An 11,717-nucleotide genomic window follows, 5' to 3' on the forward strand; every position below is an offset into this window, starting at 1 on the left:
ATGAAGGAAAGGACCCTGATGGGTAAAATGGAAATATGCGAAAAATCGGCTAAGTCCCAAAATTGGGATGTCATAACTACACTAAAAAGTTACCACATCAAGCAAGGTAAACTACCTAGGTGAACCCTAGCAAGAAACACGGACCAAGTCAGATGGCCTAAGTCACACGTACAAGGTACCTAGGCAAAGTTGTATGGCGGTGAGGACCCGGAAAAATCGGGTTAGTGTAGTGTAGACAGGGGAGGAAAATTGAAATCCTCAAGACCTTTATTTTGGGTTTTGGCCCCTTCAAGAAGCTTGACCTAGGCAAAGTGCCTAGGGTGCAAGTGCGAAGACCAATCGAATAGTAAGACAAGTTTTGACCGATCGCCCTAGGCAAGCTTGTATGAAGAAAGGGACCCTATGGGTCATATGGAAATATATGAAAAATCGGCTAAGTCCCAAAATTGGGATGTCATAACTACACTAAAAAGTTACCACATCAAGCAAGGCAAGTTACCTAGGTACACCCTAGGAAGAAACACGGACCAAGTCAGATGGCCTAAGTCAAGAGTACAAGTGACCTAGGCAAAGTTGTATGGCGGTGAGGACCCGGAAAAAGCGGGTTAGTGTAGTGTAGACAGGGGAGGAAAATTGAAATCCGCAATCCCCTTATTTCGGGTTTTGACCTATTCAAGAAGCAATACATAGGCAAAATGCCTAGGGTGAAAAGTGAAAGACCAATCGAATAGTAAGACAAGTTTTGACCGATGACCGTAGGCAAGCTTGTATGAAGGAAAAGACCCTGATGGGTCATATGGTATTGATCGAAAAATCGGCTAAGTCCCAAAATTGGGATGTCATAACTACACTAAAAAGTTACCACATCAAGCAAGGCAAACTTATATGAAGGAAAGGACCCTGATGGGTCATATGGTATTTTACGAAAAATCGGCTAAGTCCCAAAATTGGGATGTCAGAACTACACTCAAATGTTACCACATCAAGCAAGGCAAACTTATATGAAGGAAAGGACCCTGATGGGTCATATGGTATTTTACGAAAAATCGGCTAAGTCCCAAAATTGGGATGTCATAACTACACTGAAAAGTTACCACATCAAGCAAGGCAAACTTATATGAAGGTAAGGACCCTGATGGGTCATATGGTATTTTACGAAAAATCGGCTAAGTCCCAAAATTGGGATGTCATAACTACACTAAAAAGTTACCACATCAAGCAAGGCAAAGTTATATGAAGGAAAGGACCCTGATGGGTCATATGGAAATATATGAAAAATCAGCTAAGTCCCAAAATTGGGATGTCATAACTACACTAAAATGTTACCACATCAAGCAAGGCAAACTTATATGAAGGAAAGGACCCTGATGGGTAAAATGGAAATATGCGAAAAATCGGCTAAGTCCCAAAATTGGGATGTCATAACTACACTAAAAAGTTACCACATCAAGCAAGGTAAACTACCTAGGTGAACCCTAGCAAGAAACACGGACCAAGTCAGATGGCCTAAGTCACACGTACAAGGTACCTAGGCAAAGTTGTATGGCGGTGAGGACCCGGAAAAATCGGGTTAGTGTAGTGTAGACAGGGGAGGAAAATTGAAATCCTCAAGACCTTTATTTTGGGTTTTGGCCCCTTCAAGAAGCTTGACCTAGGCAAAGTGCCTAGGGTGCAAGTGCGAAGACCAATCGAATAGTAAGACAAGTTTTGACCGATCGCCCTAGGCAAGCTTGTATGAAGAAAGGGACCCTATGGGTCATATGGAAATATATGAAAAATCGGCTAAGTCCCAAAATTGGGATGTCATAACTACACTAAAAAGTTACCACATCAAGCAAGGCAAGTTACCTAGGTACACCCTAGGAAGAAACACGGACCAAGTCAGATGGCCTAAGTCAAGAGTACAAGTGACCTAGGCAAAGTTGTATGGCGGTGAGGACCCGGAAAAAGCGGGTTAGTGTATTGTAGACAGGGGAGGAAAATTGAAATCCGCAATCCCCTTATTTCGGGTTTTGACTCCCTCAAGAAGCAAGACCTAGGCAAACTGCCTAGGGTGAAAGTGCGAAGACCAATCGAATAGTAAGACAAGTTTTGACCGATCGCCCTAGGCAAGCTTGTATGAAGAAAGGGACCCCATGGGTCATATGGAAATATATGAAAAATCGGCTAAGTCCCAAAATTGGGATGTCATAACTACACTAAAAAGTTACCACATCAAGCAAGGCAAGTTACCTAGGTACACCCTAGGAAGAAACACGGACCAAGTCAGATGGCCTAAGTCAAGAGTACAAGTGACCTAGGCAAAGTTGTATGGCGGTGAGGACCCGGAAAAAGCGGGTTAGTGTAGTGTAGACAGGGGAGGAAAATTGAAATCCGCAATCCCCTTATTTCGGGTTTTGACTCCCTCAAGAAGCAAGACCTAGGCAAACTGCCTAGGGTGAAAGTGCGAAGACCAATCGAATAGTAAGACAAGTTTTGACCGATCGCCCTAGGCAAGCTTGTATGAAGAAAGGGACCCTATGGGTCATATGGAAATATATGAAAAATCGGCTAAGTCCCAAAATGGGGATGTCAGAACTACACTAAAAAGTTACCACAATAGCAAGGCAGACTTGTATGAAGAACGGGACCCTGATGGGTCATACATTATGACAAGAAACACGGACCAAGCGTACCGAGAGAATCGGTTCAAATAAAGCCCTGGTGAAAGTAGCAAATATCCCAAAACGAACATGAATTTTATACAGACAAGAGTACAAACATAAAGGAACACGGACCAAGCGTACCGAGAGAATCGGTACTATAGAGCCCTTGTGGTTCTACATTAAGACTTTATGTTAGGGGTTCAAACCCCATAGTACTCAAACGGTGACAGTAGCAAATATCCAAAAACGAACGTGAATCTTATTCACAAGAGTACGAACATAAAGGAACACGGACCAAGCGTACCGAGAGAATCGGTACTATAGAGCCCTCGTGGTTCTACACAAAGACTTTATGTTCGGGGTTCACACCCCAAATCGAACGTGGAATTTACTTTCTGATGGTCATGCGGTCGTCCAAAGGGGTCTAGTATCCTGGGATGACAAGCATCACGGGCACAGCTCGTATCAAAACAGTCGAAGAGGCCCGCGAAAGCTTGCTTTCCATGGCTATGCGATGCACAAATTGAGTTTACTCACCGTAGTATAAAACGAACGAACCGAACCTATCCGAGTAGGGATAATGGGCGCAGTAACATACTTCTGTGACCCAGCGAGAGTTGAACGAGGTGACATGAACTGTCAGTGGCTTATATCAGATGGGATACATACATGAGATTGCTTTCAAATCTACACTCGAAAACCTAACCAAGTAAAAGCGAACGTGGGAAGGATTCGAAACCGGTCACGAAATCTTAAGCTGGAAAGAGTCATCACTATGGATACATATTATGCGAAACCAATCAAGTGCTCATTACTGATCCAAAACCGAAGAGCACTAGTGAACACCTTACTCTCACCCTAGTTCACATCCAAGTGATCGACCACGTGTGTGAAGCAAAGACCAATCGAATTCCTCAATGAACCGAACAGTATGAACAAATGGCCAAAAACGTTATAACTATCCAAACATACTACTATCTAGCGAAAGTCATCACGATGGAACCATACCATGATCTTTAACCTATAGCGCTCACCATATTCCTACCCAGAGTGCAAGTGAACAGATTGCTCACCCTTACCCGTTCACATCCACGTGATTGACTAACATACCGAGGTTACCACAAGTCAAAGTTATACGTTTACAAGCGCAAGACCAATCGAAAACCCCGAAAGCAATCTCGACCCAAAATGTATTATCCGTGAGTGTAGTCGAGTCTCGTACTCGTCATCTGTAATCGTCGGATAGAATATCCAGTACACGGTTGTCTTTCCAAATGAAATCTACATACAGAACTCGCTCTTGGCAAATGGGTGGCAATGGCGCAATCAGGAGCGAGTTCCCGTCCGGGTGCCAAGTGATTGGCAAATGTCTGGGGGAAAGCAACCATATGTTGATTTGTCTGGTAGTGTACTGGGTGTTTGAGGTATGTAGTATCCACGCTTGGTTTGGTGTGTCAGAGGACCATGGATGCGTTCACAACCCCAATTGGGGTACATCGGGAATGATTTTGTGGAACCGATGTGCCCGGCACACACTAAGTTTTGTTGCAAGTTAATAGTGTGCCATGTCCGGGGGGGTTGTGATTAAACTCTGGTGAATTGCGTACTGTGGTGATTGGGGTATGAAAGCCCCGCAGTTGCAATGATCGGACGTGCCTAGCGTGTCCTTTAGTTGATGGTAGGGAAATGAAGGCCCTTGTCAGCTCACCTAAGTATTCATGGAAGTTTGGCATAAGGTCGCTGTGGTAGGGGTATGAAGGCCCCGTCAGCGCATGCACAATCGGGCGCACGAGCGCTTAGCGGAGTCGAATGCCGCTCAAGTGCCTGTCCGGTGCATCGGGTGTGTGTGGTGTGATACGAGGGCAATGAGGTTCGCACGGGGGCTCGCCTCCCGTGTGCTACCGGACTTGACAACATATAGAACGTGGTGTTTGCTCCTCCGGGTGCAATGGGACAATGAACATTCGAACGCAAAGTCGGAATTCTGGTTGATCCTACCAGTAATATACGCTCGTCTCAAAGGTTAAGCCATGCATGTCTAAGTACAAACAGATTTAATGTGAAACCGCATAAGGCTCAGTATAACAGCTATAATTTACGAGATCATCAACCTAGTTACTTGGATAACTGTGGAAAATCTAGAGCTAATACATGCAACATGCCAGGACCCTCGCGGGAACTGGTGCACTTATTAGTCAAACCAATCGCGGGTTCTCCGTGTCATTGAGTTGAAGTCTGGATAATGATGCTGATCGTATGGTCTCGCACCGACGACAGATCTCGCAAATATCTGCCCTATCAACTATGGATGGTAGTATAGAGGACTACCATGGTTGCAACGGGTAACGGGGAATCAGGGTTCGATTCCGGAGAGGGAGCCTGAGAAATGGCTACCACATCCAAGGAAGGCAGCAGGCGCGTAAATTACCCAATCCCGGGACGGGGAGGTAGTGACGAGAAATAACAATATGAAACTCTTTAATGATGTTTCATAATTGGAATGAGTAGAGCATAAATCCTTCTACGAGGATCAAGTGGAGGGCAAGTCTGGTGCCAGCAGCCGCGGTAATTCCAGCTCCACTAGCGTATATTAAAATTGTTGCGGTTAAAACGTTCGAAGTTGATACTTGTCCAACACAGTCCGGCTCCGCCGACCCGGTCAACCCGTGGTCGGTGGGCCAAGTCGGAATCCGGTTGCGACTCAATGGTGTGGTAGGGCACCAAGTCTGTGTCATGGTGTGCCCTTCAACGGGTGCAAGTGTAACATAGAGCTCGACCGCTCACGTTTACCTTGAACAAATTAGAGTGCTTAAAGCAGGGTGCCCAAACGCCCTAGAATAATCTTGCATGGAATAATGGAATACGACCTTGGTCTAATCTTTCATTGGTTTGTACTCAGACCGGAGGTAATGATTAACAGAAGTAGTTGGGGACACTAGTATTACGGCGCGAGAGGTGAAATTCGTAGACCGTCGTAAGACTAACTAAAGCGAAGGCATTTGTCAAGGATGCTTTCTTTAATCAAGAACGAAAGTTAGAGGATCGAAGGCGATTAGATACCGCCCTAGTTCTAACCGTAAACGATGCCAACTAGCAATTGGGAGACGCTACAACCAGGTGCTCTCAGTAGCTTCCGGGAAACCAAAGTCAGGTTCCGGGGGAAGTATGGTTGCAAAGTTGAAACTTAAAGGAATTGACGGAAGGGCACCACAATGAAATGGAGCTTGCGGGCTCGCAGTCATTGCGGGGTCATTCCGGTCAAACGGTGTGACGGCGTGAACGCCTGGAATACTGGCCTCCTCGTGGCGCCACTGGACCCCCTGGAGACAGGGGTGACGAACAGAGATCCGGGTGGGAGGGATATCCGCCCTCCCGTGCACTATCAGGGTGATGACCCCGTTGGGCCGGGGTTATGGTAGTGTGCCGCAGACGGAACGGGCCTTGTAAGGTGTCTTTAATCCTGGTTTTAGATACCTAGCCCTCTGGTCTGTTTAGCCTCTCCGAGTGAGGGAGGTTAGGATGGACCCTATGTCAGCGGACAGGACCGCGAAGACATAGGGAGTGTTACGGAAGGGATTCACTCTCCTGGAAGTTTCACGAAAAGTCGCAAAAGTCAAAGTCCCGATGTGCTCTGTCGCCTCCCGGGGCGCAGGACTGAGACCGATGCGCAGGCCGCGAGTGGACGTTCGGATACGAAGGAGTTGGTGGTGCTTCTCCTGGGGTTGCTGGCGGGCGAGTAGGATGGATTCGGCCACCATCGAAAGTCATGACCAGCAGCAGAACGGACGACGCTCGTGGCACAGGCGGGCACATTAGTGCAGGCGCGAAAGCGCACAGTAGGAAGGTGACGGAAAGGTCTATGGGGCGACTTGCCATACGTCGATAAGGGATGCACCGGTGAGCGTTGGCACCAAGGTGGTACCTATGCGACAATTGGCTCGTCAATCCGGAAACCGGCCTGTCAAGGGCCTGGCACAAGACCAGCCAGGCCAAAGTGAGCACCAATAGGTGCAGAAGGAGGAAGGCGGTGGGTCTTGTCTATGGGGCGACCTGTTAGTTGTTGGTAAGGGACACACCGGTGTACTGGCGCACCAAGTGGCACCCATGCAAGTTACCAACTACGACCAGGTCAAACCAGAAACTTGACCCGCCAAGGGTCTGGCCTGACCAGCCAGACCAAGGAAGCACCAGCGGGTGCAGTACGGGGACGGCACGTAGATCGGGCAGGAGCTCGATTTTGCGGGCCATAAGATCGCAGATCAGAGGTGTCAGTGGTGAACCTGAGTGCAAGTCCCATTTACGGGATTTTAGGAGGTATTGGTGTCATGTAAGTCAGCTGTCGGATCGATCTTCTGAGCCGCTTAAGTTGCATTGCGCCGAGTCCGTCTCCTTAGGCTTGGGAAATAGCCCCTGGTAGTCAGGGTAGTACCTGTTAGACCTTTGGCGACACGCGCTTTCACCCTTCAGGAGTTAGTTGCGTGCCACAGCGTCCGTAAACTGTGATTTTATCCTAGGGACAGATGCCTCTTCCGTCATCGCTTCTACCGTGTAGGTGCACAGCGTGACGGAAGGTGAAAGGCTCAGAGGAGGGAGTAATGTTGGTCATGGTCCCTCGGGGCCAAGGCCAATGTGAACCCTCGTCCAAAAAAAAAAAAAAAAAAAAAAAAAAAAAAAAAAAAAAAAAAAAAAAAAAAATGAAATGGAGCTTGCGGTTCAATTTGACTCAACACGGGAAAACTTACCAGGTCCGAACTTATGGAGGTGAGACAGATTAATAGCTCTTTCTCAAATTTAAGGGTAGTGGTGCATGGCCGTTCTTAGTTCGTGGATTGATTTGTCTGGTTAATTCCGATAACGAACGTGACTCACATATGCTAACTAGAACGCAGTCAGCGTTAATGCGTCGATGCCGATTGGAACGGGTTAGGACCTATCGGTGGAGTATGACCTGACACCTTCGCTGTTCGTGTGCGCAAGTGCACTTACGGTACGCTGCTTAGCAGGACAATTTGTGTTTAGCAAAATGAGATCGAGCGATAACAGGTCCGTGATGCCCTTAGATGTTCTGGGCTACACGCGTGCTACAATGTGGGTAGCAGCGTGTCTCCTATTCCGAGAGGAACGGGAAATCACTCAAATACTCACTTAGTAGGGATTATGGATTGCAATGGTCCATATGAACTCGGAACTTCTAGTAAGTGCTGGTCATCAGCCAGCGTTGAATACGTCCCTGCCCTTTGTACACACCGCCCGTCGCTACTACCGATGGATTATTTAGTGAGGTCTTTGGAGATGATCGTTCGCTGGATCCTCGTGAACCGCGTCTGCTTTATCGAAGTTGACCGAACTTGATGATTTAGAGGAAGTAAAAGTCGTAACAAGGTTTCCGTAGGTGAACCTGCGGAAGGATCATTAGTGGCCAAGTGATCCTTCCAGAAGTCCGAACCTGCGGGTTGAGACTTCGGCACAAGTTGCCATATGATAGTTGACGAAACACGTTAGAAGTCCGAACCTGCGGGTTGAGACTTCGGCACAAGTTGCCATATGATAGTTGACGAAACACGTTAGAAGTCCGAACCTGCGGGTTGAGACTTCGGCACAAGTTGCCATATGATAATTGACGAAACACTATAGAAGTCCGAACCTGCGGGTTGAGACTTCGGCACAAGTTGCCATATGATAATTGACGAAACACTATAGAAGTCCGAACCTGCGGGTTGAGACTTCGGCACAAGTTGCCTTATACATGACTTCGAACAAATACACAAGTCCAAACCTGCGGGTTGAGACTTAGGCACAAGTTGCCTTATATACATACATTGGCCATATAAACAGAAGTCCGAACCTGCGGGTTGAGACTTAGGCACAAGTTGCCATATTATATTCGATCAAACACTTAGTAGTCCGAACCTGCGGGTTGAGACTCAAGACCGTCACAAGATGTCACTATACAAGTCCGAACCTAAGGGTTGAGACTTAATGCGATCTAGATACCAAGTTGACATCCAATACCTGTTGAGCAAAACCAAAGATTCCCTGTTCTCGAATGATTACACTATATAACAGGGAATCATGAAGAAATCAAGCAAGCGTGAAACAAAGTCATCACTTGGGCATGCTCGATAGCCAACCACATGACCTTAACCTAAGAGAGCATGCAAACCACATGATACCTATAAACGATTAACCCGCCCTAGTTCAATCGTTCACCAAGTGATGACTTCAGTATGGCTAAGAGAAAAACTTTTAAATGGGAAAAACTCTAAGTCCGAACCTCCGGGTTGAGACTTTCCGCGTCCGGAGGTACGCGTACCGCCTACCCGAAAGATGGTGTGCTTCTGGGGTATTCGATGAGTCGGATACCCCGTCGTAGTCCAACTATGACAATACAAAGTCAAGACCTCCGGGTTGAGACTTTCCGCGTCCGGAGGTACGCGTACCGCCTACCCGAAAGATGGTGTGCTTCTGGGGTATTCGATGAGTCGGATACCCCGTCGTAGTCCAACTATGACAATACAAAGTCAAGACCTCCGGGTTGAGACTTTCCGCGTCCGGAGGTACGCGTACCGCCTACCCGAAAGATGGTGAGCTTCTGGGGTATTCGATGAGTCGGATACCCCGTCGTAGTCCAACTATGACAATCAAAGTCAAGACCTCCGGGTTGAGACTTCCGCGTCGGAGGTGCGCGCACCGCCTACCCGAAAGATGATGAATCAGGGGTGTTCGGTCAGCAATGGTCGGATGCCCCGTCGTAGTTCCAAACTATGACAACCAAAGTCAAGACCTCCGGGTTGAGACCTTCCGCGTCCGGAGGTACGCGTACCGCCTACCCGAAAGATGGTGTGCTTCTGGGGTATTCGATGAGTCGGATACCCCGTCGTAGTCCAACTATGACAATACAAAGTCAAGACCTCTGGGTTGAGACTTCCGCGTCGGAGGTGCGCGCACCGCCTACCCGAAAGATGGTGAGTCAGGGGTGTTCGGTCAGCAATGGTCGGATGCCCCGTCGTAGTCCAACTATGACAACCAAAGTCAAGACCTCCGGGTTGAGACTTTCCGCGAGTACAAGCATAAAGGAACACGGACCAAGCCGTACCGAGAGAATCGGTACTAGAGCCCTCGTGGTTCTACATTGAGAGAGCCCTCGTGGTTCTCATTAGGGGCTTTATGCAAGAAGTACTCAATACTGTGGTGTGAAGTATAAAGTATAGAGTCCTCCACTGGTCCACGCTGCTCCGGCGGTCCTGGGTAAGATAGTTCATTCTAGCTTGCCCTATGTGGAAGAGGACTCAATACCCTACCTGTTGAGCTTGAAACAAAGTCATCACTTGGGCATGCTCATATTGCCATACAATATTCCATTATCTACTAATGAGCATGCAGCTATATGATTATAACCTGTAAACGATTACCCCGCCGTAGTTCAACGCTTCAACCAAGTGATGACTTCAGTATGGCTAGTGTGTGAAGTATAAAGTATAGTCCTCCCCTGGTCCACACTGCTTCGGCGGTCCTGGGTAAGATAGTTAGTTCTAGCTTGCCCTATGTGGAAGAGGACAACATACTTAATACTGTGGTGTTATGAACAAAGTATAGTCCTCCACTGGTCCACGCTGCTCCGGCGGTCCTGGGCAAGATAGTTCATTCTAGCTTGCCCTATGTGGAAGAGGGCATACAAGACAAAGTATAGTTCTCCCCTGGTCCACGCTGCTTCGGCGGTCCTGGGTAAGATAGTTAATTCTAGCTTGCCCTATGTGGAAGAGAGCATACATGAACAAAGAACGAAGGTTATGATCGAGGAATGATTCGACAACTAACCGATGGTATGAAATGTGAAGAATTCAAGCAAGCACACAATCAAGTCATCACTTGGGCATGCTCGATAGCCAACCCTATGACATTAACCTAGTAGAGCATGCAACGTATAATATCCCAATGCAAAGTAAACGAATGACTCGCCCTAGTTCAGCGCTTCAACCAAGTGATGACTTCAGAATGGCTAAATCAAATCGGTTCAAAACATACCATCGGTACCCTATTGAAACACACAAGTCGATATCAAACCTCATGATTGTGTAGTCCTCCACTGGTCCACGCCGCTTCGGCCGTCCTGGGTAAAATGGAACATTCCAGCTTGCCCTATGTGGAAGAGGGCACATTACTCAATACTGTGGTGTGAAGTATAAAGTTCAGTTCTCCCCTGGTCCACGCTGCTTCGGCGGTCCTGGGTAAGATAGTTAATTCTAGCTTGCCCTATGTGGAAGAGGACACTTAATACTTCGTCTCTAAGCGGCGGCTTGACTCCTCCCTACGGGGAACGGGTTTACGCGCACAGCGGCGGCTTACGCACTATGGCAGTCATGGATGCCTTACGTTTCTATGAAAAGTGTGTTCCTCCCCTGGTCCACGCTGCTTCGGCAGTCCTGGGTAAGATAGTTAGTTCTAGCTTGCCCTATGTGGAAGAGGACACGTAGACTTACTGTGGTGTGAAGTATAAAGTTCAGTTCTCCCCTGGTCCACGCCGCTTCGGCCGTCCTGGGTAAAATGGATTCATCCAGCTTGCCCTATGTGGAATGAGGACACTTTATGCTTCGTCTCTAAGCGGCGGCTTGCTCCTCCCTACGGGGAACGGGTATACGCGCACAGCGGCGGCTTACGCAAGTTAGTCACCCTCGGCAGTGGATCACTCGGCTCATGGATCGATGAAGACCGCAGCTAACTGCGCGTCATAATGTGAACTGCAGGACACATGAACATTGATAAGTTGAACGCATATTGCACGTCGTGGGAACCTACCATGATGTACAGATGACTGAGCGCTTATATTTGAGAAATGTATCGCATACATTTAACTACGCCGTGACACCCGTCACGAGACGTGCACCATGATGTTAACTAGGGTTGCGACGACCCGCTAGCATTAAAGAACCCGTGGTTTACAATATACTGGCATTGGAATTCGAAGTATTTAGAGCGTCCGTGTTCCCGCGTGAGGCGGAAGTACGAGGAGAAGGCGTGCTTGTGGTGTCTGTGGTGGTGTTTACTGATGTCTAGCTTCAGCTTATTTATTTA

The 11,717-nt window shown here is 47.8% G+C and overlaps 1 non-coding gene across 1 annotated transcript; it reads left to right on the forward strand.

Annotated features, from left to right (window-relative positions):
• The first annotated feature begins 11,312 nt into the window (after positions 1-11,312).
• LOC131292418 (5.8S ribosomal RNA) lies at positions 11,313-11,467 on the forward strand. Its single transcript, XR_009190062.1, has one exon. It is a non-coding gene; the product is annotated as a 5.8S ribosomal RNA (ribosomal RNA).
• The last annotated feature ends 250 nt before the right edge of the window (positions 11,468-11,717 follow it).

The sequence above is a fragment of the Anopheles ziemanni genome, assembly GCF_943734765.1.
Source record: "Anopheles ziemanni chromosome X unlocalized genomic scaffold, idAnoZiCoDA_A2_x.2 X_unloc_57, whole genome shotgun sequence".
NCBI lineage: Eukaryota > Metazoa > Arthropoda > Insecta > Diptera > Culicidae > Anopheles > Anopheles ziemanni.